Raw genomic sequence first — 27,709 nt, forward strand, 5'->3', positions numbered from 1 at the left:
ATACATGCATTTAATAAAAGTAAGAAAAATAAAAAAGCCAGTTAGCTCTCTCTCTGTAGTCCTTCCTTTCCTCATGGCTTCCATAGCCACCCCTCAGCTGTTGGAGTGGGAACAGAGTACCTCAAGAGCTCCCTGGACAACTGTGCACAATTCACGTCAACACGCATTTGTGACCTGCTTACTGTGTGCCAGGCCTGGGTCAGGGTGGTGGGCAAGACACATCTTCTTGCTCTCATAGGGCTCACCCGACTGGGAAGGCTGCAAGTGAACAAGTGGCTCCTCTCCCTGTCGACTCAGTAGCAGCATAGTCACTATCAGTCATCAGAACGTGTGAGCAGTGCGGGCATCTGAGCCCAGAATGGAGCTGCAACCAGCAAGATGGAAGAGGAGCCAGGAGGATACAGTCAGAAGTGCTGTGCTATTTCAGTGATACAGATGGACGGAAGGACAGCTTCCCTGTCTCAGTAGATAGGAAAATGGACAGCAGAGTAGCATTAAGAGTATAAACTCAGGGCCAGGAGAGGTGGAGCACATCAGTAACCTTAGCTCCTTTGGAGGCAGAGGTCAGGAGGATCATGGTTACTGAGACCTTATCGCATAAACAGGTGTGGTGGTGAATGCATGTAATCCCAGCTACTGAAGGGGCACAGGTGAAAGGACTGTAGTCCCCAGGTAAAGTTAGCTGAAGACCCTTTGTGAAAAGAAAACTAAAAGCAAAGGACAAGGGGTGTGGCTCAAGTGGTAGAGTGCTGCCTAGAACGTGGACAAGGAAAAAAAACAAAAAATAATATAAACTCTGCACACTTGTAAATCCAGCACTCGGGAAGTTGAGGCAGGAGGATCAAGAGTACCAGGCCAGCCAGGTGCCAGTGGCTCCCACAAATAATCCTAGCTACTTGGGAGGCTGAGATTGGGAGGATTGAGGCTGGAGGCCAGTCAGAGCAATTAGTTCATGAACTCCCATCTCCCAAACAACCAGAGCAGAATGGACTGGAGGCGTGGCTCAAGTGGTAGAGTGCCTGCTCTGCAAGCACAAAGCCCTGAGTTCAAACCCCAGTCCCACCAGAAAAAAAAGAGAGGTTTTTAAATTGAAGAGTTTATGTGTACAGTTTAATGAGTGACCACCACACTAATCAAGACAAACAGCATTTCCAGCACAGAATTTCACACCGGGCACTTCACAGGCCTCAGGCTACATGCAGGTTGTGATGGGGAAGTGTTGGTCAGACAGGGGTTGGGAGAGCAAAGCTTAAGTCTGAGCTCTGCCAAAAGAGGCTGGTTGTATCATCTGAAGCCAGATGAAACAAAAATTCAAATACTGAAGTCAGAGTCCATGGGGACAGGGGACAGTGTTTTGTAAGTGAGAGTAGGTTTGCAGTTGTGCAATTCTGTGTGTGATGAAAGCAAAGGTCAGTGACTGATGGACGGGGTGACATCAAAGCCAGCTTTGAGTCTCTCGCTGAGAGAATCTGTCCTCTTTGAGACCCTGACAGTTGAAGGTTTTGGTTTTGGGTATGTGGTGTTCCTTCCTGAAGTCTGGGGTGATGTAATCACCAGAGCTTTTTAAAAACAGTCTCTAAGAAAAAAGAAGAAATAAAAAAGACAAAGACGCTTGCTCTCTGACTGACTTCTGGTAAGAGGGAGCTCCTGGCTGGCTTGGATATTTCGCTGTTGTTACATTAGCAAATCCTTCTCCCCAGTTCTCCAAATTGGAATAGCAAGTGACTAAGAACAAATGGAAAGCTGGTAGACATTGGTCCCAACAGAATACTCTGCATATGCTGTGCTGTTCCACCTTCTCTTCAAACAGAGCTGTCCACAGCTACCAAAGGTTTTGAGTGTCTACTAAGGTCCATCTGACTCTACTATGTGCTTTCCACCATGATGTCACCAAGGACCCAAAGCAATAAGACAACTTGGTCTTGGACTGGAAACTTCAGAACCATAAGCAGGAAAAAACCTTTTCTCTTTATAAGGTAACTGCCTTGGGAATTTTATTATAGTAATAGAAAGACAACTAACATATTCTCAGTCCTAATCCAATCCTCACCTTCTCTTATCTGAATTACTAAAGTCACTGACCTCTACCAACTTCCCCTGCTTTTTCTTTTACCTTCCGTCATCTACATAGCTATCAAAGTGAAAATTTTAAAATATAGTTCAGACCAAGCCATTCACCCGTTCAAAGTTCCTCCAATAGCTTCCCAGTTGCAAAAGAATTCCAAAGTTCTGACCACAGCCCACGGTCCAACAGGTCTGGATACTCAGCATACAAGTACAGCCCTCCCTTGCCCTAGGTTTACTTCGTGTTGTCCTCCCTGCTGCTCTTAGGAATGCCAGGTCATTCTCGGTGAGGACCTTTGCCACAGCCACCTCTCTTTTCAGGAAAGTTCTTCAGCAGTCTTCCCCTAAAAGCATCCTCATGTCAAGAAAATGTTAGAGAATGAAAAATATAAAAACAGCCCATCTACATCTGAATAGAATATAACGCAGTGTACTGTGAGCTGTTTCATATTAGGGGTGCATGATGATAGAGAATGAGTAAGTGATTGTGGGGGGGTTCATTTGATCAAAGCACGATAAATACAGACCTGAAGTACCAAGATGAAACTCCCTTGGACTATCAACATACACTTAATAAAAAAAAAAAGAAGGGCAGGAGGGAAAACAAGTCTTTTCCAGGAGTGGGTACCAGTGGGAAGGGACGAGCACAAGGAACGGGGAATGAAGATGACTACGGTGGGTGTATTTTGTATCCATATATGAAAATGGAAGAATGAAAACTGTTGAAATCATTCTAAGAAGGGGAGAGAGGAGAATGATCAAGAAAGTTAATCTAAGATATATTTGAAACACATATGTAAATACCACAATGTATCCCCTACACAGCTATTATATGCTCAAAAATCATTTTAAAAAATCCTTGGGCTTGGGATGTAGCTCAGTGGTTGAGTGTTTGCCTAGCATACATGAGGCCCTGCATTCAATCCCCAGTACCACTAAAAAAAAAAATCCTCACTTTGCCCAGCTCCCAGGAAGACACTGAAAGGACTGCCAAAATCAGGGCAACTTTGTTTCCATTTTATCTAAATTTCCCTTTAAGGCCCACTTTGTTTTCCTTCATAGTTCTTATGAGCAGGAAAAACACACTATCAATTGACTTGCTTACTTGTTTAAGGTCTGCTTCTGTCACTATAACAACTTGTTATCATTATGTCCCTGTGACTAAAACAGTAACTGAACACCATAGGAACCCAATAAATACTTTTGAATAAGTGAAAGAATAGATTTTCATATCTCCCCATTTTCTCCACTCATCCTTCAAGTTCAGCACCACGAAAATCATTCAGCTCAACACTCTTGTTTCAGTAGAGTGAAAGGTGACCTTGAGACGACCTTTTACACCTGGTCCAGACTTCTTAGTGTACTTCTCTATCTCCCACCTTCTTCCATCCACACCCCACTGTGCTCAGGGCTGGTGGCAGAGCACAGTGTCCTAAGAACTCATAGCTAAAGGGAATTTTTCAAGAGGTCTTCTCTTTTATCTCCCTCTTTTCTGGAGCCTGTCTGTCTCCTCTCCTTGTCCCCTCTGCCTCTGGCTAGTTAATGCTCAGTGTTCTTCTCTTGACACTGCTCTCCCACTGTCCCCTCCTGGGTACTAACCCAATGCCATGACTTCAGCTGTCACCTACATCCTGATGCATCTGCAGCACCAGCCCTTCTTTCCTCCTCTGCCTCTTACAGACACATCCATCCGGGTATCTCAGGGGTCACACACTTGGCATTCTCAAAGCAAGATCCGTTCCCCACCAACACTGCCCTTCCTCCAGAGCCCTGGGTCTCGTGAATGGTAACAGGTAACCCTTCTGGATGCCTCCCCTGTCTCCTTCAAACAGTCTTAAGGACAAGATGAGGCCACTTTGCAAAGAATTATTCATTGTATCTCCCAATTGCTGCCACGTTAGTAACATGTTTTACTGTCACGATCACCTCACTAAGGATTTTCGAAATGTGGGTCTTGACCCATTCGTGAGGTGTCAAATTAATTTTGTTGATCATCACAGGCTTTTCAAAAAAATTTAATCTTACATATACACTCCAGGAATCTGCAGGACTGATATCAGTAGCAACATGGAGATACTTACTGGTAGCTTTTCCTTTGTTGTAAAGGTCAAAGTCCTCAAACTATTTTCAATAAGCACAAAGACACATCTACCAAAGAAAACCTGCCCCTGCTCCTGCCCGACACACTTGGCCTGAGTGGAGAAATGTTTTATGTGAATAGCACACAGTGAGTAATATCACTAAATGTAGGTTCAATTGCAATATCACTTGAGTTTAATTGCAATATCATTTGAGTTCAATTACAATATCATTTATTAACAAAAACTAAAATTATCATCAATATTATGTCAATATTATTTATCAGCATGAGTGTGAAATACATTTAATTTGTTTCTCTCTATGTCTACTCCAAGTTATCCAGACTGCTCCTCTTGGTAGGTATTTACACCTTGAGCCACTCCACTAGCCCTTTTTTTGTGAAGGGTTTTTCAACCCTTTTTGTGAGGGTCTCATGAACTCATGAACTATTTGCCCAGGGTGGCTTTAAGTCGAGATCCTCCTGAGTAGCTAGGATTTCAGGCATGAGCCACTGGCGCCGGGCTCCAGTCAGGCTTTTTTGTTTGCTTGTTTGTTTGTTTGTTTGTTTTGTGGTACTGGGTCTGAACGCAGGGCCTTGCCCTTGCCCTTGCCAGACAGGCACTCTACCACTTGAGCCATTTGGCCAGTCAGCTATTCTTGTTTCAGGTTGTTCAGTAAAGCTTATTCTTCATTTCTACAATCTGGTCAGGAGTTAGGTTTGCTGGACACTGAAATTGTCCCCAGGGCCCAGTAGTCACTCCTTCCTCTAATCTTTCTCCTTCCTGAAGCAATAACAACTTCTCATTTTGGACAGAAGTCCCCCTGAGCCTCTCCATCAGCATCTCTTGCCAGCTTGCCTCTTCTCAGGTCTTGTGAGCAACCTGCACAGCTGCCCATGGCAGGTGACTGATGCCCCCCGGGGGGAAGGGAGTATAACAAATGTCCCATGTATCCTGGCACCTCCCCAGGCTTCATCCCCCAGCCTGCTGCAATCAGGATTTTAACAACATGAGCTAAAACACCCTGGAATAGATAGCTGAGTACACCCGGAGCAGTCAAGTTCAGCTGTTTTGTATGCGTTCAGGGTTCACCATGGGTACTGATCATGCTACCCTCTCTTTATTTTTGTTCCTCCCTTACTTGTCTTCTACCCTGACAATGACTTTCTAAAAACGGAGCACGCATCAGAAATGTTAAGGCTGTATTCAAACTCAGTCAAAGCTGGAGGTGAAACCTAGTTCTGCCATTTAAGGGCTGTGTGGTCACACATGAGTGATCATGCGTGAGTAACGTCAACAATGACCCTGCTCTCCTCAGTGTGGAGTGGGATACCGTCAGGGACTCAGGCTGTGACCAGCCCCCTGTGAGATACTAGAAATCAGCTAGGTCTAATCTGAACAAGACTCCCACAGTGGTTATTACTGCCCCACGTCGTGAAGAACCGAAGCTCAGAGAAAGTAGTAACTTGCCCATGGTCACAGAGCTAGTACGTTCCTGAGCAAGAATTTTCTTTCAAGATCCCCCATGCTGTTTCAGTTGTTCTAGAACTTCTGAGGTTTGTCAGCTCACTTCCCACACATCCACATAACTCCACATATATAGTAAGTATCAGATTAGCACCTAATACCAAGTTGAAAATAATGAGAAAAACCAAATGAGGTCTCCTCTCATGGCATGTACGTGTAACTTTGATAGACACTGAGCAACAGCAAGTGTACTGCTGGTGCTATGAAAAACACATATAATATACGTTGTGTGTATATATATGTATTTATGTATGCATTTTTTGATGGGACTGGGGTTTGAACTCAAGGCTTCACACTTGCAAAGCAGGCACTCTACCGCTTAAGCCACACCTCCTCCAGTCCATTTTGCTCTGGTTATTTTGAAGATGGGGTCTCTCGAACTATTTGCTTAAGCTGGCCTCCAACCTCAGTCCTCCTGATCTCAGCCTCCCAAGGAGCTGGTATGACAGGCGTGAGCCATATGAGGTTAGAGATTTTTAAATTGTAATGGATGTCTATTATGAATTTAAATTACACTTAATGCATGGAATCAACTTACGTTTATATAGTGCATAGTCAAGTCTAGTGATCTAACTTGCAATGGCGAAATCTATATGGATGTAAATGAGTGTAGCTCTTTGTTTAAAATGTAGCAGAAGACACCCCATTTCAGAGTCTATGACTATGGGAATAACATAGCCTCCTGTGCATTTTAAAAATAAACCCATGTCTTTGTACTTTACCCAATTTTCAACATCTTTGAGAACAAATGAGTCTGGTTTCTCATTAAGAACTAATAGGGAACTATAAATAGGCACACTTACTACATATCAATGAAAAATAAAAAGTATATGCAAAATATGCTTTGCGTATTTTAACTCCCTAACAGTGAGGAAAGGAAGTCATGTGGCAGTCAGGTTAAATGCACAGGTATGGAAGCAGCAGGGAGAGGATTCAACATTGTCCCGCAGCCCTTGTCTGCCTTGTATTTCCTTAAAGAAAAAGATTAAATTTAAAATAATCTCAGAAAGATGGAACTGCTGCTGATATCATAAGTTAGTTAAAGCTGAATGAAACTATTCTAACAGTTGCAATTCTAATGCCAATGAAGTAGAAACAGTTTTTTGGGGACAATATTTATATTTGTTTTATTTGTTTATTTTTCGTGGGACTGGAGTTTGAACTCAGAGCTTCGAGCTTACAAAGCAGGTGCTCTATTTCTTGAGCCACACCTCCGGTCCATTTTGCTCTGTTTATTTTGGAGTTTGGGGTCTGGGCTGGCCTGGCCTCAAATTGCAATACTCCTGACGTCAGCCTCCCATGTGCCTAGGATTACAGGTGTAGCCACAGGCACCCAGCTATTGGAAATTATTTAATGCACATCAGGTGTGCAGTGGAAGAACTGAAGAGCTGATAGGTTGTGGGTGCTCCTCTGTAGCCCACCTCTGTAGGTGGTGTGCTAGAGGAAGGACCAACAGCACTCCCTAGTTCCTTCGCAGGGGTTGTTGTGAAAGAGTCAGGTAGGATTTCTCTTTGAAGTATTAAAAAAAAAAACTGACAGGAGCTATATCATTATCTTGGTCTAACTGATATTTATATTATACTCTGTTGTTGTTTCTTGACACTAAGCTCTATTGTTTCTTAGCTATAATCTACGAGAAAATCCTAAGGAGAAATCTCAGGAAGAATTCAGCTTTTTTTCTTTTATTTTTTAATTAATTATTTTCTTGGTAGTACTGGGGTTTGAACTCAGGGCCTTCCACTTGCTAGACAAGGGCTCTACTACTTGAACCACGCCTCCCACCTTGTTTTCTTCCTTTAACTATCTTTGTTGGCAAATGAAATTAATATTCAAGCCTCTAGAAGAAAATCAGTATTACTCATAAGTTATTTAGGAAGCCAAATTGTGTACCTATTGCTCTGGAAACCAAAAGCATATCTCACACAGTAGAATTTGAAAAGGCCCTAGAACTTTCTCAAAGAGGTGAAAATGTGCATGCTGACAGGAAATGACACTGTCAGGTTACTACGCAAACTTTTTAATTTGCTGAAAAATTGTCAGACCTAAGATAAAATACACAGAAGGAATATTTTAAAACACCGTCCTAAGTATGAAAATGAAACAAAACATTTGACAAGAAAAAGAAAACTTGAGCTCTCACCTACAAAATTCCCGGCTGCTGCACTATCCCCAGCCAACACAGATATCAGGATTCCATTCCTGTGCTGTGTGGGGGTTGGTACAAATAAAAGAAAACAGTGGCCTATGGTTAGTGGAGGGACAGAACGAAGATTGACACAGTATATCATCCCTCATGGCAAATAGGGGATTGGGTTTAATCCACTGTGAACTCATCATGAGGTAGAGGATACGAGGCCCCATGAGACTTTCCTAGGAGGTGTTAGTTAAATGTCACAACAGTAAGGCAGAACCTAAGAAATGGAAAATAGCCACCTATCCCTTCTCCAAAATAATATGAAAAGGTCTGGATTATGTGGAATAGAATAAAAGGTTAATATAGAAAGGTGCACACATTAAATATAAAATTATTAGTACCCTTTACAAAAATTACAATCAGACGAAAAGTTTGATGTCTTGAAGTAAGTGGTGACACTGCCTTTCTCTGGTGTGTCCAGGTGGCATTACAAGGTCTCAGAGGAGAGGCTGTCAGAGAACAGGAAGTACACTTCACTTGAGAAATGCACTCTGAGGGTCTCTTCTGAATATTTCACGTGCTGTATGTGAAGTGATCTTTAAAAACTTACAAGGTGTGATTTTGTGTCCTATCCTAGGCTTGGCATTTTTATAGGCACAACTGAATAGTACCCAGGTTTGGATATATACATACATATGTTTTTAATTTTATTTGTTTTCTTTTGGTGGGACTGGGGTTTGAGCTTAGGGCTTTATGCTTACAAAACAGGTGCTCTACCACTTGAGCCACACCTCCAGTCCATTTTGCTCTGGTTATTTTGGAGGTGGGATCTTGCCAACTATTTGCCTGGGCTAGCCTTAAACCGCGATCCTCCCAATCTCAGCTTCTCAAGTAACCAGGTTTATAGGCACGAGCCTCTGATTCTTGGCTTGGATATGTTTAAAACTCTCAGTTTCCATCCTTTTTGGAGATTTAAGAAAATTAAAGTAGTAATATAAACCAGTGCCGAATTAACCTGAGCTAAAGGAAATTTATGAAACAAAAGGAGTAATATGGTTGTATGAGTTAGTGTGTGTGTGTGTGTGACACAGAGAGAGAGAAGAGAGAGAGAGAGAGAGAGAGAGAACATGCAGGTGTGTGCACATGTGACAGGGAAACCTCCAGTTTAATTGATTATTTTAGAGAAGTCCAGCAGACTACCTCCTGTCCTCTGGCTTTTGTAACAGCCTCCCAGCTTTCCTTTCTTGGTTATTTGGCACATGTTTTGGTAAGAGGAGAGTCTTTTATGCCTTACTGGTGTTCCCTAAAATGCAGGCTTGTTAGGGACTGTCACAGGTCGCTTGCTTTCATTTATAACTTCAAAGGAATATTGATCACAATTCAGGCTGAGGTCCAATGAATAATTATACTTGAGAAGCCAACTGTCACCTGTATTTTTGGCACTTATAATATATAAGATAATATGTTAAGTACAACCAAGTTTTCCTATGTGAAAAACATTTGATAATATATAAAATATTGTGCAATTGAACATTTTTACATCTAGTTTTCAAAGTAATGATGATGGGTGAAAGAAGTCAGCTATAAAATAATACACGTGTGCTCTTGCTTGTATAAAACTCTAGTGAATGCAATAGGTAGTGACGTGGTTGTGTTGGGAAGCAGGTAGGAAAGCAAAGGACGGGGAGTCTGACAAAGGGACACAGGAAGCTTTTGGGTGCTGGAAATGTTTGTCATCTTGATTGCTGGTGGTTTCCCAGATATGCACATATATTAATACATCAAAATCAGCCAGGTGCCCTAGGTCACACCTGGAATCCTAGCTACACAGGAGGCAGAGATTGGGAGGATTATGGTTTTAGGCCAGCCCAGGCAAAAAGTTCACAAGACCCTGTGTCAACAGAAAAAGGTGGGTGCAGTGTCACGTACCTGGCATCCCAATTACCGAGGGAACCATAAATAGGAGGATCATAGTTCAGGCAAGCCCAGGCAAAAAGCAAGATCCTATCTCAAAAACAACCAGAGCAAAAAGGACTGGCGGTATGGCTCAAGCAGTAGAGCACAAGGTCCTGAGTTCAAATTCAAGTAACACAAAAAAAAATCAAAATTGTATACTTTGAATATATAAAGCTATAGTATGTCAATTTTACTTCAACAAAGCCTTATAAAAAAATCTAATCTTGGCTCTCAAGTTCTTCCTGCCCAAATGACCTGTACTAAAATAACTACTCTCTGTTACAGGGGTTTTAAAATGAAAAGTAGACATGAGACAGAGAGGCACAGATGTATGAATGGCAGGAGGACCTAGTCATTCCTTTGATGTGTCTACACGCCAAGTGTCTAGTGACTTGTCTTGGGCTTTTCCACTCACAGTGACCAGTTTGCTTTATCACCAGAGAACAAATAACTTCTGAAGTCCTCACATAGCAGTATTCCCTATGGCGTCTCAAATATCCAATGCTAAATACTGTCGTAGGTTATCTCAGAGGACTGGAGCATAAACCATGGAGCAGGCTGGGCAGCTTTTATCGATAAAGGGAAAGGACAACAGGAAAGACAGTGTGGGACCTTTACTTTACCATTAATATCTACGAGAAAAAAAGGGGTTTTATTAGTTCATATTTAATTGCACCAAATAATGGTTTTCATCATGACATCTTCATACATGCACATAAGGCACTTGGATCGTATTCACAACCTTCCATTTATTTAAAAAAGAAGAAAAAAGGGGGGGGGTTTGAGCTGGGTACTGGTGGCTCATTCCGGTAATCCTAGCTATAAGGAAGGCAGAGATCAGGAAGACATCAGTTCGAAGCCAGGCCCAGACAAATAGTTCTCGAGACCCTCTCTTGAAAAACTCAACACCAAAAAGGGCTGGCAGAATGGCTCAAGTAGTAGACGCCTGCCTAGCAACTGTGAAGCCCATGAGTTCAAACCCCCAGTGCTGCCAAAAAAAACCGAAAACGCACATTTTGGCGTTCAAAGCATCCAGGCAATTCTGCATATCCATACTACAGCCAAAGTGATGCTTCAAAACCACAAATCTGATTGATCTTCACATGTCGGCTTCAAACCCTTTCCTGGCTTCCTCCTAGGCATGGCTTTTAGAAAAACAGCATGGCCTACCCAGGGCTCTGTGACTTGACTACCTGCCTTTTCAGCCCAGCACCCTGAATCCACAGCCACTCTGCTAGCTTACTTTCTCGAGCTGCAGTGCAGTTGGGTTCTCCAGGGACCCACAGAGGCAGAGTTCAGCCTCCGGATGTTTACCAGGGAGTGTTCTGGAGTCAACACCCATGCAAAGGAGGGAGCGGAAGCAGGATTGGGAAGAAGGAGGAATCAGGCCCAGACACAGCCTGGCAGCCCTAGCCAACAGCACCCAGTGCTCAGAAACCAAAATAGCCCATTGGAGGTGGCCTGCATGTAGGGGGAAGGGTGTGACTTTGGCCTGCCTGTGGGAGGAAGGGTGTGACCTTGGTCTGGATGTGGGAAGGGTGGGGCCCTGGTGAGACATCTCTTGCAGCTGAGGCAGTGTCTGAAGGGGCCCCAGCACTGCTGTGCCTGGGGCCTGGTGCTCCTCCTTAGAGTAGGGTCTGGGCTTGGCATTTGTATGTCACCTCACCTCAGTGCCCACCTCCAGTGACACTCTCTCCCCTCCGGTTCATTTCAGCTCAGCCCTCCAGCAGAATGTAATTCTTACTTCCTTCACAGGACTTGCTTTCAAAATTCCCAAACTCAGCTGGCTTCGCTAACATGTCAAACTTCTGTTTCTTCAGTCTTCTGGGGTCAGAATCCTGTTCATACTTCATGATGACTGGCTGCTTATGTTTGCTTTCTTCCTTCCTTACAGTAACTCCATGAGGACAGGGGTAACTTCCACAGTGCTACACAGGTGCCACACACAGTAGGTACTGAAATATTGACTGAATACTTAGGGAATCAAGGTCAAAAGGGCGCTGCAAAAAAAGCAAAAAAGATGAGTTCTTACTAACACATCTGCTTTGGCCTGTTGTAAGGCTGGTGACACTGGGTGGCAAAGGCTGTCATCAGACCACCCACTGGGCCAGTCTTGGCTCAGTCATAGCTTAGCTGTATGATTTGGGATATATGTCAAGTAATCCTTCTAAGCCCCAATCTTTAAAATAATAATAACAAAGGTAGTATCTTTCCCAGAGGCAGTTGGAGAATTCAGTGAGAATTCAAAGGGTTTATATTGTAGGTAAAATGTATGAAATAATGTGTGTAAAAGGCCTATCTTATCGCAAATATAGTCAGGCATCTGTGAATGTTGCTACTGATATTGTTACTCGGTGGACTTGAACTATAAGTGCTTCACACACCTTCAAAAGAGAAGGATGTCAGGAAAAACCCATTACTGCTGTTTTACAATGCATCAAATTTTTTCTAATAGGAAAAAATAGAACTTTGTTGGATTTCTCTGCTTACTTTACAGTTTAACATTGGCTTTTAGCTCGCAAGTTGGTTGGCTTTATTTTTTTATATTTAGGAGTTGGAGAATAGCATTGTCTTTTTATTATTTAGGGTCTTTTGAAGTTTCTTTGTTTTCTTTTGTTGGTACTGGGATTTGAACTCAGGGCCGCACACTTGTTAGGCAGGTGCTCTACCACTTGCGCGCCTCTGCCAGACCTGTTTTGTATTGGATATTTTTGAGATAGGGTCTCATGAACTATTTGCTCAGGCTGGCTTCGAACCTTGATCTTCCCGATCTCTGCCTCCTGAGTAGCTAGGATTTACAGACGTGAGCCACTGGCGCAGGGTGAGGTTTTAGTTGATTCCTGCCTCTGTATTCTCCCCTCAAACAAATTAGGAATTTTTAACTTGGCAATACTGATCTACTTACAGATTTCAAGTGCCTGTAGAGGAAGGGTGTGTGTGGCATGGCGTGGCGTGGTGTGTGTGTGTGTGTGTGTGTGTGTGTGTGTGTGTGTGCTTACACAGGCACATACATGAAACATGCTTTTAACTGTTTATGAAAGGCCTCTCCCTACCTTAAGAAATTCTGACTTGGGTGTGTGTGGTTCTTTGGATTGAAAAGTACTCCCTGACTAAGCCTTCCCATGCTTCTTTGCTACTCAGGATTTACCATTTTTACACATCTGGACTGTTGTTCTAACCCCAGGCCTTACCTCTCCCATCAGACTGTGAGTTTCATGAAAGCAGGTCTTTTCATCTTTTGTGTCATGTACATTCAGACACTCAATAAATATTTCTTGAACTGACTTGAATTAGAGGAAAAACATCCAACTCTGTAGAGAGACAAACAATGACCAGGCATGGACTACACACCTGTCTTCCCAGTACATGGGAGGCGGAGGTAGGAGGACTTTGAGTTTGAGACCAACCATGGGCTACACAGTGAAACCCTGCCTCAAAAAACTAAACAAACAGAAAGAAAGAGAGGGAGGGAGGGAGCCAGAGAAGAAGGGGAAGGAGGGAAAAAGGGCAAATGATAAATAAAGGAGTTCAGGCAATCTGTGATGCTGTGATGTGCTCAAAATGAAGAGTTTGATAAGCTAAACGCCAAACGCTTATTTTTGTCACCCTTTTTGTCTTGAATTGAAAGGCAACACTGGCATTGACCAATGTCCAACACAAAAATTATGACACAATGAAGACAATCAACCAACTAGGACAAGGAGTGGAGCACTGCTCTCTGAATGTGTCCACCTTTATCAAGTGGTTTTCTTTTTTCAGAAATTGCATCTGAACCCTTAGTGGTCATTTCTCTAAGAAATGACCTTTACGACTACTTCCAAAGAGCCTCAGTTTGTCCTTTGTCTCCCTCTATGTATATCTATACCTATATCTATCTATCAGTCTATCTGTATACATATTGGTGATACTGAGAGTTGAACTCAGGACCTTGTACTTGCTAGGCAAGCATGCTATCACTTGAATCACCACCTCAGCCCTTTTTGTGTTGGTTATTTTTGGAACAGTGTCACTTTGTACCCTGGCTGTCTGGACCGCTGCCCTCCTATTTGTGCTTCCCCTTGTGGCTGGGGATGACAGATGCATTCCACCACACCCAGCCACTGTTTGAGATAAGATCTCAATGAACTTTTTGCCCAGGCTGACCTCAAACTGCGATCCTCCCAATCTCTGCCTCCCAAGTAGCTAGGATTACAGGCTTGAGCCACCACGCTCAGCCTTTTATTCTTCATTGAAACAGTTTACCCACTGACCTCCCTTCTCACTTTAACTCCTGGAGTTGAAACTCTTGAGTACTTTCAATAAAATCCATATGTGAATTCTTCATTTCTGCATATGATGTTAAGATGGTTCTATTAAGCTAAGTAGAAAAGATGACCGATTTAGAGAAAATGGTTTACTTTTCTGCATGACAAGCAGAAGAAAATGATGAAACTGAAACACCTGAACAACCTCAAAGCGTTCATAGTAGCAGTCAAAGTCAGGATATGCATATCTCAGTGATATAAACAACAGGGCTACACACAGTTTCAAAAAGTACAATTGACTGAAAATGCTGTTCATTAGTCAGTCCAGGAGGAAGAAAATTAATGATCACAAGAAGTGACTGTTTCCCTGGAAGCACCTCACTTCTCTGTAAGTCCCTGTAAATGAGATTCTTCTCCATCATCACGCTCAACGTTCCTTTCTTTTTCTCGTTAATCTCAGGTCATTTGCAGAACTTCTATCTGTTGAGATTTGTGCTTAAAAGTCATTGCGTGTAAGATACAAATTTGTTCTCCTAAATCTTAGTGAGATACCTCTAATTACATTCTTGATATAAAAAATTGTACCAGTGTGTATGTTTATCGAAGGAATAAAAGACTGGTCAGAGAAAGTCAGTGCTGAGAATACAAGACGACTGTGCTTAATATGAACATATCAGGAGGCTAAGGCAGAAGGATGGTGAGTTTGGGGCCAGCCTGGGCTATAGAGACAGACCCCATCTCAAAAAATAACCAAATTTTGTATGGGCGCTGGCGGCTCATGCCTGTAATCCTAGCTACTCAGGAGGCAGAGATTGGGAAGATCACAGTGTGAAGCCAGTCAGTCTGGACAAATAGTTCATAAAACCCTAGGTCAAAAAAACCTGACACAAGAAAAGGCTAATAGCATGGCTGAAGTGGTAGTGTGCCTGCCAACAAGCATGAGGCTCTGAGTTCAAATCCAGTACCACCCAAAAAATAAACAATTTTTCCAAAGAACAAATGCTAGGATCTTTTAGTGCATACATAATTTAGCATTAGTTCAGTCAAGTGTCCACAGTCCACTGTTCCTCCCACTTGGAAAGGGTACCACAGTGCATCTGGACCCTTCATGGAAGTGTCTGTGTCCCTGAAGATTCTAGAAATCTGAGTCTTCCTCAGCCACAGCACTGAACAGGGCCCGAAACAGAAGGTGCTATCAGCCTCCTAAGCAGAAAACCTCAGCCTCAGTTTCTGTTTCTCTCATTGCTTCCAAGAACTGCATATGTGAGTGGATTTTACCTTAGAGGAGTAGTGACTTTTAAATTTCACCTTTCTTCACTGCCCCCCAACACCACACTGAAGTCCACACCCTCGCCACCTCCTGCCCTGGCCTGTTCCCTGAGCCTGGCGTTCTCTTTCTTGGGATCTGTTCCACTCTGTCTTCCATTTGGCTCATGGAGATTCTTTCTCTCTCTGTCCTCTCTCTTTTGGTGGTACTGGGGTTTGAACTCAGGGCCTCACAATTGCTAGGCAGGAATTTACCACTTGAGCCATTCCACCTGTCCTTTCTTGTGAAGGGTTTTTCGAGATAGGGTCTCAAAAACTACTTGCCCAGGCTGGCTTCAAACTGTGATCCTCATCATCTCTGCCTCCTGAGTAGCTAGGATTACAGGTGTGAGTCCACTGGTGCCCAGCAGAGATACTTTCTTCCATCACAAGGAGAGAGGAAGCTTTTTGAGAGGTAACTATGTGTCCAGTACAGTCCTGAACATTTCAAATTGTATCCTTTTAATAATTGCAGTATCTATATGAAGCAGGATTGTGTCGTTGTGGTATTTCTTCCTGATAGGATCCTCCCTCTTTTGGTGGCCATATCTTTTTTTTTTTTAATGGAGCTGGGTTTTGAACTCAGGGCTTCACTCTTGCAAAGCAGGTGCTCTCCTACTTGAGCCACACCTCCAGTCCATTTTGCTCTGGTTATTTTGGAGATGGGGGCCTTATATGAACTAATTGCTCCAGCTGGCCTCAACCTCCCAGGTGGCTAGGATTACAGACGTGAGCCACTAGTGCCCTGCTCACATTATCTTTTTTTATTTGTTAACACTTTATTATTTTTTATTTTATTTTTATCATTTTTACATTTACTTACATTTTATCATTTTTACATTTACATACAAATTATTTGGGCCACCCCCCCTGCGCCCCATATTATCTTTTTGCTTAAAAAAATGACGACTAAACCAGATGTGGTAGTACACACCTGTAATCCCAGCACTTGGGAGGTAGAAGCAGGAGGATCAAGCTGGGATCATGAGCCCAGGTACTATACTGGGCTGTATAGTAAGGCCCTGTTGGTGAAAAAAATTTCTACTACTCATTTACAGAATAAAATATGAGCTCTTTGTCTTGGCATGGAAAGAAAATAAAATTCTGCAGCTCTACTCACTTTTCACGCCTTGTTCAGCTCTGCTATGGGGAACTGTCAACTCCAGTAGGCCTGGACATCTCAGGATTCCTCAGACTTACAGTCCATTCCACGAGTCCATGGCCTTGCATGGGCTGGGTCCTGTGTGGAATGATTTTTCTTTAACCTGCACAATCTTCTTCAGCCTTCAAGACTCAGCTCACACAAATGAACTTGAACTGTCAGTCCGTTTCTGGACGTTCCCAGGTGGCTGGCTGTGGATCCCATCCATTGACCCCATGGCACTAAGTGCTCATTCCAGATCATCTCACAACCCCCACTGAGACTCGCTTGCCTGTCTGACTCTCTCGCCTTAAAGTCTTCAAGGCTGTATTCACTCAAATCAATCTTTCTTTTTCTGTCTCTCTGTCTCTTCTCTGTCTCTCTCTTTCTCACTTTGGTGGTACCAGGGTTTGAACTCGGGGCCTTGCGCTTGGTTGGCAGGCGCTCTACGACTTGAGCCATACCCCAGCCTCTTACACGCTGTATAACATTCTTCCTGATGGAAGGGTTAAAAGTTGACACTGGATAAATGATTTTTTTAGTTCCTAGAAAGCATCTTAGAGACAAGCTTGCTAATGAGAGCTGTCTGCTTACCTAGCTTTCAAAACAGGCACTTAGTAATATCATTAAGAAGAATTAGCAAAAAATGAAAACTATTAAATCTAGATAAACAATACCTCAGGAATAACAGCTCGCATTTACTCCTCCATTACCAGATACTAAGAAGTACCCTATTGTTTTCATGAGCTGAGCAAACTCATTTAATCCTCTGTACACCACCACTAACAGTTATGACTACTACAGGCCCCCTTTTGAAACTGAGGAAACTGAGGCACAAGAAAGCTCCCCATGAATCCTGTTCAGAAGTGGCATGGATTGAGCCCAGAAATCTCATTCCAGAGCCGTGTTTTTAACTTATATACTATGTTTTTTAAAAGCCATGAAAAATCAGATGACAGAGAGGGAGAGAGGGGTTTTTCGAGATACCGTCTCTCAAACTATTTGCCCAGCCTGGCTTTGAACAGTGATCTTCCTGAGTAGCTAGGATTACAGGTGTGAGCCACTGGTGCCTGGCTTTCTGTTCTGATTTTTAAGAGAATGTTTCAAACAGAAAGATATTGTGTATGAATAGCCAGAATGCCACTTAAGGAAAGCTAGGCCCTGAGAAGTCTTACTGCTTCCAGTGGGGTAGGGAAGGCAAGTAAGAAAAATTATAAGAATTAAATTGAAAGAATACACCCTAAATTCCCTTTTATCAATAAACATCCACATCCTATGTGTCTAAAATTAGGGTAAAAGCTTTTAAAAATATTACTGATGTAAATTAATTGCTCAAAGGGGTTTCATGGGGAAATTTGCATGCATGCATATGGCGTACTTTGACCAAATTCACCCTCTTTGTTATTCTTTCCTAATTCCCCTCTCCTCACCTCCACTTTTAAGTGTTTAGGGAGTTTTATTGTGCCATTAGGGTACATGTTTTAAAAATGCAAGAGAACTATACGTTTCTTGCTCTAACAAAAACAAATGAACACGTACTGCAAAAGATACGACTTACAAAGTAATTAAGAGTAGAAAGGCGGGGGCATGGCTCAAGTGATAGAGCACCTGCCCAGCAAGTACAAGGCTCTGAGATCAAACATCATTACCACACACGCACAAAATTCAAAGTCATTAGAGTAGATGACAGCTAATAAAACTTGTTATATAGTATAGGCAATACATGCAATGACAGTATAATACATATGTTAAATATTTAAGTTATATATATATATATTTATTTGGTGGTACTGGGGTTTGAACTCAGGGCCTAACGCTTGCTAGGCATGCACTCTACCACTTGAGCCACTCCACCAGCTAAAAATAATTTTGAACATCAAACTGGAAATTCTTTTTCTCAAATCCTTCAGAATCATCCCCACAACAGGAAAAATTTTATAAAATGAAGTTGCTACAACCATAAAATTCAAGAGAAATGAAGCTTCAGAAACAAAGAACAAAACTGAAACACAAAGTTCTGGACTGAATTTTAACTAAAAAGAAGCAACCAACCAGAAAGGAGCGAGCTTTGTTTCATGGGTTCCCATTAGGAAAAGCACCAGAGGAAGCCAGAACACAATGTAAACCAGTAAGACTTTCCATACCTTCCTAGTCACAGGAAGTCTTAAAATATCAGCCCATTTGCCTGTGTGTACAGCAAAGGAAGTTTCTAAAGCACTCGAAATATTGCATGAGGCAGAGTTAATATGCCTTATCCAATTAAAGTAACAACTATGGATAGTTTTATTTCTAAAAGTCACTTCAAAACGGAGGACATAAAAAAGGCACAGAAAGTCTTACTAAAACTGAATGAAAGAAGAAAACGATAAGAAATGAAAATTGCACAAGAGAAAGAGAATAAAAGCAAACAAGATCTTTACTAGTGATTGTGTGCTGAAAAGTTTGTGCTTGTGAAATGATAATTAAAGAATCAGGATGGACACAGTTGAAAGTTAGCAAGAGTACAGCTAGAAGCATAGAGGCCACAGACTCAAGGTACATGATGGGAAAGAAGAGGGAAACCCCTGGCCAGCCCCCAGCTTGTCTAAGGAGTCCAGCCCAGGACCGAGACCCATGGGGAAAGTGTTCAATTGGCTCTGCCAACTCCCAGAAAAATGAAATAGAACAATAAATTACTTTTTTTTTAGCAAGTTTTCAGATAGTATGTTACACACAATAAATAAAAGTAATGCATAGGGAGGGAGGAATGACTGACTGACAACGTGTTTATGGCAGTGAAGCCATTCTGTATGATTCTATAATGCCTGGCCGTGTCACACATTCATCAAAACATATAGAATGCATGACACCGAGGGACAACCCTAAGGCTAACCATGGCCTTGAAGGTTTTCAGTCAGGGGAGTAAGATAACATAATGATATTTTCTTCAACATTTTTACTGGTAAGATTTCAATCCATTTCAAAGAACCATGTTTCTTTTGGCCTTTGAGTTTCTGGTTTTCATAATATTAGTCTTATCTGGTTAAGAAAATACTAATCCAAAAGCCAGGAAACATGATATTTTTTTGGCTTCTATCACTGATTTTTCAATCTGACTAAATGTTTATGCTTTTAGTTTGAAAAGAAATTTTTCAAAGGAGCTCCCTGGCGCGAACTCTTCATTCTCAAAATAGCTGCATTTTAAAAGTAAGAACAGAGGAAGACTGATATTTAATGTTAACTTGATAGAGAAGGCGCCCTTGCTTCTTCCCAGTTAATGTTTGTTGAGATGCACGTGGAGTGGATCTGCCACCAAAACCCTCACTGTCTAGTGGGCCACACCGACAAGCAGGCCTCCTGTCGCTCAGGTCAGGTTTGCTGCCAAGTAAACTGGCATCATCATGAAATAAGCTTTTGGTTTTCCAAGCTTTGGGGATTTTAGAATTGCAGCTAAGATATAAGACTTGTATCCCAGTTTTATACATGCATATTCTTGGACATGTGTCAGAAAGAGGAGGTTGTGAGCACATAGGTTTAGCCAACCTCCACTGCTAGAGAGCAGGACTGGTGAAGAAACAGAAGTTGGCTCTTGTTTTCTTGAGATAAAAAGATCTCAAGAACATTATTGTCCCAGGGAGACGCAGTGATATTGAGAAGAAATTATTGCAGATGGTAAAATTTGAGCTTTTTCACTTTATTGTTTTCTTACACATTGTCAGATAAAATTATTGTTGCTACAAAGTTAACAATGAAAACTTTACCTGACCTATTCAATTCCCCTACTGTGAGAATTTTTACAAAGTTGCACACACATTAAATAGCAGCATACTTATTTAAGCATTCAGTTATATCTTGTATGGCTAGCTATTGTTCCAGGCTTTTAATTCTTTCTTACATTGTTTTGTTAGTCTCTTTCTGATTACAGCTATATTTTACCTTAGCTCACCATACAGAGTGGTCATCTCACCGCTGTGCCTGAAAACTTTTAAGAGTAGTCCATTGGAAAAAAATTATATCCATCTGTCTATCTATCCATCCATCCATCCATCTAGCTGGCTGTGAATCCATTTATCTATGTATCTATCTATTCATTATCTATCATCTGTTTATCTAATCTATCCCCATCCATGCATCTATCTATCCATCCATCCATTCATCCATCATCTCTCCATCCATCCACCTTTCTGTCATCTATCTTTCTATCTATCCATCAATGCATCTAGCTAGCTAGCTGTGCATCCACCTATGCATCTAACCATCCATCCATCCACCTTTCTATCATCTATCTACCTATCTATTTATCTATCTAATACAAAGAAATTGAAAGTTAAAATGTAAGCCAGTAGGCCAGGGAAAGGTGAGACAGCAATTCACACATAAGCCCAGGTAGAAATATGCACACAGACACTTCGTGAAGATTGCAGACTTGGTGGAAACAGGCAGAAGGTAAGCAGGACAAATGCCAGAGCTCAGGACAGTCTTCATGAAGCATATTCCCCAGGTCAGCCAAGAGCTCACATTGAAAATGCCCCTTGGAAGTGAAGTGTCTGTTAAGCAGATCTAAGAAACCCTCTAACATGTGCCTAGAGTATCTTAACATTTAAATATATGTTTATAAACAGCCACTTTTAAATATTGTTTGGCTTAACATTTTTATTGTCTTTCTGCCATCTTACCTGCATATATTATCTCTGCAATTTTTCAAGGTGAGCCTTACCAAACAAATGCAAATTCAGTACCTGCTTAAGTTATATATTATCCAATCAAAAGTATTTACTACCAGGCATGGTAGTGCATACTTGTAATCCCAGCACTTGGGAGATTGAGGCAGGAGGATCTTGAGTTGACACCAGCCTGGGCTACATAGTGAATTCCAAACCATCCTGTGGTACATAAGATAGGCTGTGTCTCAAAAAACAAACAAAAAGTATTTACTGGGAATCTCTTTGCTACCTAGCCAGCACATGACAGAAATCTCAAAGTAGTCACTACAAAATAAAACCAGGGAAATCTGAACAAATTCAGTTTTACTACAAAGTCTTATCATTTTCTTGGGTGTAAATGTTTTTAAAATTCTAAAATATCTATAAAATAATTTAATAGTTCTACCTTGAAAACATTAAGGGCCTTAGGGCATTACTTAGTTTCCATAGTACAATCTATTTACAAATATGTACAAAATACAAACATCAGTTATTCATTTTTCCTAGCTGAGACAAAATTAGGGCACCAAATACTATAACTTTTACAATGTTCGTTGGAATTACATTATGACTGGAAAGCCAGAGGCACTCAGTTACACAGGAAAAATAAAAAGACTGTTTCTTGTTCTTTCACTCAAACTGTGATAAAAGGGGCAGAAAGAGGCATTGACGGTGCCTTCCCCATTTCCGTCTCAAACACCCTGTAAGACAGCGGAGCTTAATTTTCCCAAAGTCTCTCTATTGATTACCTTCTCTAGTAATGCCTTAGTTGGGTATTTATTTCAGTGACAATGTTTAAGAAGTCTGTTCACCCAGAATTTAACTTTCCAGAGTTAATGTTCACATGAACCACTGGTTGTAGGTATATGGAGGAAAAGGAGGAATTCACTTCCTGCTTTGAGCAAAGATGAGATTGTACTCCCTAAAACAGCCTATTTTGGTCAGTACTGGGGTTTGAACTCAGGGCCTCAGCCTTGCTAGGCAGGTGCTCTTCCACTTGAACCACTCCGCCAGCCCTATAACCTATATTTGAAGACCATTACTCCTTACAAGGTAAGTTTGAAAGACTACTAACTGGGGCTCAGGGAAGTGAAGACTTATCCCCATAACCCTGTTCATAGGGCTTATTAACAACTACACTCCAGACTCCTAGTTCCCTACACAGTGTGCTTTCACATCTTAATACTTTACGGTAGTAGGATGACATTCACCTATTGATTTATTCCTTGAGCATGGAGCACCCATTCCACGTCAGACACGGGCACAGGACATCAGCCATGAGCAAACGAGACAGTAACAACACAGAGTCTATTCCCTTACAGACTACATTTGTATGGAGAAGATGGAAAAAAAAGACAAAGAAACATCAAAATATAAGTCAGATGGTGGTGAGTCCAATGAAGAAAAATAAAGCGTGCAAGGAGTCAGGCATAATACAGGGGAAGTACACATTTAAATTGGTTGGTCAGAAAAACCCCATTGAGGGCTAGGGATAGGGCTCAAGTGGTAGAGCACCTCTCTCGCAAGCACAGGGCCCTGAGTTCAAAGCCCAGTACCACAAAACAAAACAAAAAGCAGTAAAGAAAATCCCTCATTGAAAAAGTGGCATTTGAACAGTGATTCAAAGAAGAGCCTGGACAAGTTGGTGTCCATGAGAAGGACATTCTAGGAAGGGAAACCAGTGTGAAGGCCTCGATAGGAGAGTGTGTCTACCACGTTCATGGAAAAGCAGAGAGGACAGCAAGACTAGAGCAGAGTGAACAAGGTGAACAGTGCTAGAAGATTGGGCCAGATTGTGCAGGGCCTGTCTGGATTCTACACCAAGTGAGATAAGACAGCCCTGGAGAATTCTGGGTAGAAAAGTGACTGGATCTCACATCATAAACGAACCGTACTGGTGCTACTGGAAAATAGCTTGCAAGTGCCATGGTGGGGGCAAGAAGACCAGTTAGGAGTTTCTAAGAATCAATACGAGCTGGGGGAGTGACTCACTCAAGTGGTAGAGCACCTGCCTTAGCAAGCACGGGGCTCTGATTGAAACCTCAGTACTACCAAAAACAAAACAAAACAAAAAAAAAAGCAGGGAGGTCGGTGTAACAGAGCATAAGGGTTGAACTCCAACAGGTATTTGAAGGTTGAGCCAACATGATTTCTTGATGGTTTAGATATGACAGTGAGTAAAGAAGAGGAGTCAAGGATGGCTCTGAAGTTTTTAATCGAACACGGAAATGATGGCATCTATTGAAATGGAGAACACTGTGGAAGCCACAGGTTTGTAGGAAGGCCAATGAGCTCCACTTGTGGCATACTGAGTTTGAGAAGGCAGGTAGGACTTCAAGTGGAGATGAAACAGGCCATAGATGCACAATTCTGGATGTCAGGGAGAGGTCTGAACTTGACATAGACTCCACATCCATGAAAGTGAAGATCCAGACCAGGATGAGGTCACCAGGCAAGTGACTGTGGACAGAGCAGAGGCCAGAAGCTAGAGCCCTCCAGCACTCTAGTGTTTGGAGATGAGGAAAATGAGAAAGAGCAGACAGAGGGAGGCAAGGCTACTTCACGATACTGAGCACTGTGCTCAGATGCTGCTGAGAACCAGCCACTGCATCTGTCACTGTGAGTGTCACTGCTGACCTTGTCAAGTGTGGTATCGGTGGAGCTGCCTGACAGGAGTGGGTTCAGGATGAATGGTGGGGAGAAAAATGGGAGATTGCATGTACTCAGTGTTTATGTGTTTGCCATGACATCTCTGTATGGCTATTAAATATAAGAAAGTTTTAAAATTATAATAGTAACTTTTAATTGAATACCTCTTACATTATAGGCCTCATATACATTACAAGACCACAGATAGGCACTTCATACAATAAAAAATTATTCAGCCAGGCCCAGTGATGCACCACTGTAATCCCAGCACTCAGGAGGCTAAGGCAGGAGAATGGCAAATTTGAGGCCAGCCTGGGGAACCTAGGGAGACCTCATCTCAAAATAAAAAATGGAGGTAGCTCAGTGGTGGAGTATTTGCCTAGCACACACAGGCCCTGGGTTCAATCTCCAGTGCCACACACACACACACACACACACACACACACACACACAAATTCATTCCAATAAAATGCAGTTTACAGACGAGGAAGTTGAAGTTCAAAGAGGTTAATAGTTTTCCCCAAAGGCCACAGGTATAGTAAAGGTTGGAGCTAAAAGTTGAATTTGGGTCTGCTTGACTTCTCACCTTCACCTTAGCCACTGTGTTATGTTGCCTGTACAATATAACAATGAATGGTCACATCAGAGTGATTCTCTCCTGAGGTTAAATGCTAAATTGGAAGAGAGAGCGCAGCAAGGCTAACAAAGATCCCCCCTCATTGTTGGTGGAGGTCTTCTTAATCCTGGGCAGCAAGATAGAACTCAACAGGGTTGTTCGTCTCAGCGGTCAGCCCACTCATAGCAGGTCACCATCCATGAAGCCCTTTTCAGTATAAAATGATTTGATGAAACAATTTTAGCAAAGATGCCAAACTCAGATAACAACGTGTATTAGAAAGAAACTCAGAACCATGAGCGTTTATGAAATAGAAGAACCTGGGTCTGTCTATAAGTTCAGTAAATCAAATACAGGGAAAGAGACTACATTGTTTACTTGCCTGGTCTGTTTGCATGAAAAGCTGTCTATTTGCCCCTCAGCAGATGAGGGTTTGTGAACTGGGCAGGCCCATTCTCTTCTATACCTTTCATTTCACTTTGACTGGTATTTTAATTTGTTTGACTGATATTTTATTTTACCTTCAACTTTCATATATTCATACTGTGATCTTCATATTTTTATATGTGGCATGATGGGGAAAAAGCACTGCAGTTTAATATGACAATTACATATTGAAACACAAAAACCAGAAAAGCTAATGTAATCGCTTTGGAATGGTCCAAATTGGGTAATATGTCTAAAATTATTCCAGTGGTTCTAAAGAGTTAACACATGAGCTGGTGCTACTAAGTAGCAAAATCAGGGTATGTCATAGCTATAATAGGACCTACTGACTCTGTGCTGGCCTTAGAGCTTTGTGGAAATAGACTAAAAGACTGGGGGAGTGGCTCAGGTGGTAGAGCACTTGCCTGGCAAGAATGAGGCCCTGAGTTCAAACCTCAGTACTGCCCAAAAAAGACTCAGAATAAAAATATGCACACTTCTGTGATATTTCCCATTCTTTTTTTTTCCTCTTATTATTCATATGTGCATACTTTCCCATTCTTTTTAAAGGTATACATGTACAAGGAAAAAAATTCAACCACTACAGTAATGTCAGCTGTGAAAGGGATCCTTGAATCATGGGCCCTCAATTCTTTTTCTCAAAGGTAACCAGAATTTTTAGTTTCTTATATATCCTGTATATCTCGTTATTTTTTGAATTTTGATTTTATATCAATATGTCTATTCATATTTATTACCCCTTTTCTTTTTGGCAGAACTGGGGTTTGAACTCAGGGCCTTGTACTCTAGGCAGATGCTCTACCACTTGAGCCACTCCCTAGCAAGTACCGTAACTTTGAGTAAAAATAATTGGTTCTCACCTGATGGTTTTTCTTGACTCTTTCACATTTTATTAATTTTGTTATGGTAAATAGACTTGATTCTGAAAATAAATAGCATTAAGTTTTTCTGTAAGAATATGCAAGTAATTAATTTTTAAATTATGTAAAAAAATCCACCTGAACAACTTACCAAGGTAAGGTGCCTAACATGATCAGAGATCAGTATTTAAGAACAGTATTTGCCCAGACAAAACTCATTTGCTGTTTTTTGGGTTTTTGTCTTTTTTTTTTTTTAAACCCAGACAAAAGTCTTTAAATGTTTACTATTTAATCTCTTTCTTCCTCTCATTTGTTCTCAATTTTTCTGTTTGTTTGTTTGTTTTCCAGTGCTGGGGATTGAACCCAGAGCTGCCAGGCAAGTGCTTTCTGACTGAAGCACACCCTAGTCCTGAAAAGTTCTGCTCACTGCATTTTGTGGGAAACCAAAGCATAGCGAGAAGCTGGCACTGATGAATTTAACGCTGGGCCTTTGCTGCAGACTGATTTCCAGTTATATCTAATGGAAGTTATACCGTTATGGAAGAGTGATTCTTCTTTCTTTCTTCCTTAGTGTAGTTTCTAAATAGTTTATGAATCCAGGCAAAACTGAAATATACTAGTGAAGGGACAGATAAATGAAGTTTCAACCTGACTCGCAGAGATACAGCTCAGAGTTTCCCCATTTCATTTCTGAGTTGAATGATAAATGAATTACCTCAACTAACCCGAATGCCCATCTATGCATATCTGGCCAGGAATTTTGTCATATTCCTTGTCAGATGAAGGACCTCCTTTCTGGCTAATGGACAGTAGACTTCAAAAACAACATTTCTTTTTTTCTGACCTAAGAGTTTTGGAAGTGTTTGGAAACTGTGAAATTCAACCTGATAGAACAGGGATTGGAGAGGACAAGAATCATAGAAAACAAGTACTTGTCATATTTATATTGCCAATTTTATAATTTAATGTGAGAAAAGACAAAAATGCAATGATTCGAGTAGCATTACACGTAAGCACAGCTGAGGTTATTTCAGGAAAACGTGTGCAAAGCCCTCTGACACAGGACTTCCTTTTACCCCATTGGCCCCCCCTCCCCCTTCCTAAAACAAAATTCCCACTGACCTCACTTGTTTCTGAAGTGACTGTTTGTTTTTTAAAAAAATAAAATGTTTTTTTCATTTAAAGTGTTTTGCTGTTTAGTACATAATAAAAACTCAACCATCAATGCACATGAAATACACAATAAATTCAAGAACAACAAACTTTCAAAATATACTTGTAGGTTATTTGGGGTCAGGAGACAAAACAGTAGAGTAATTGAATTTTTCCCTTTTCACCTGATTATTTTTGGTCATGAAAAGACATAAGCAGAGCTTGGCTGGACACCAATCATTCATTCTCTATGCTACACTTACAAATTCACTCTGTACACAGTGCACTACAATTTCTGCAAAGAAATTCAAATTGACCTCAGAAATAATGCTATTACTGGTAGCATTTTATTGGGGAAAAGTAATTCTGGAATTCTGTGAAAAAAGAGCCACAGAAAAATGGAATCAAACAGCCTGTCAGACACATAGGATGCTCAATTTTAAAAAATAATTGTGGATCAAGCAAACATAAAACAAGAATATGAAGTTATATAAGCTCAAGTGTCGTGACACATAATCTCAGCTACATGGGAGGCTGTAGGTAGGAGGATCAAGGTCTGAGGCTGGCTGGCCTGGGGAAAAATGCAAGATCTTACATGAAAAATAACTGAAGCAAAGAAAGGCTGGAGGCATGGCTCAAGTGATAGAGCACCTGCCTAGCAAGCACAAGGCCCTGAGTTCAAACCCTAGTACCACCAAATACATATTTTTTGTATATATATGATTTTACTTAGGATCAATAAAAGAGGGGAAAAACATGTGATTCTACCTGAATTATAGCATCTACTTCTTTTTGCTTCTGTCGATCAAATGTCACACTTAATAACTGGCTTCTGCTTTGCCCTAAGCCAGAG

At 41.5% G+C, this 27,709-nt stretch overlaps 1 long non-coding RNA gene across 1 annotated transcript; it reads left to right on the forward strand.

Moving 5' to 3' along the window:
• Nucleotides 1-1,008: 1,008 nt before the first annotated feature.
• LOC141414952 (uncharacterized) lies at nt 1,009-26,842 on the forward strand. The gene is made up of 3 exons (XR_012439972.1): nt 1,009-1,976; nt 25,394-25,488; nt 26,053-26,842. It is a non-coding gene; the product is annotated as an uncharacterized lncRNA (long non-coding RNA).
• Nucleotides 26,843-27,709: the final 867 nt, after the last annotated feature.

Source organism: Castor canadensis, chromosome 12 (genome assembly GCF_047511655.1).
Source record: "Castor canadensis chromosome 12, mCasCan1.hap1v2, whole genome shotgun sequence".
Taxonomy (NCBI): Eukaryota; Metazoa; Chordata; class Mammalia; order Rodentia; family Castoridae; genus Castor; species Castor canadensis.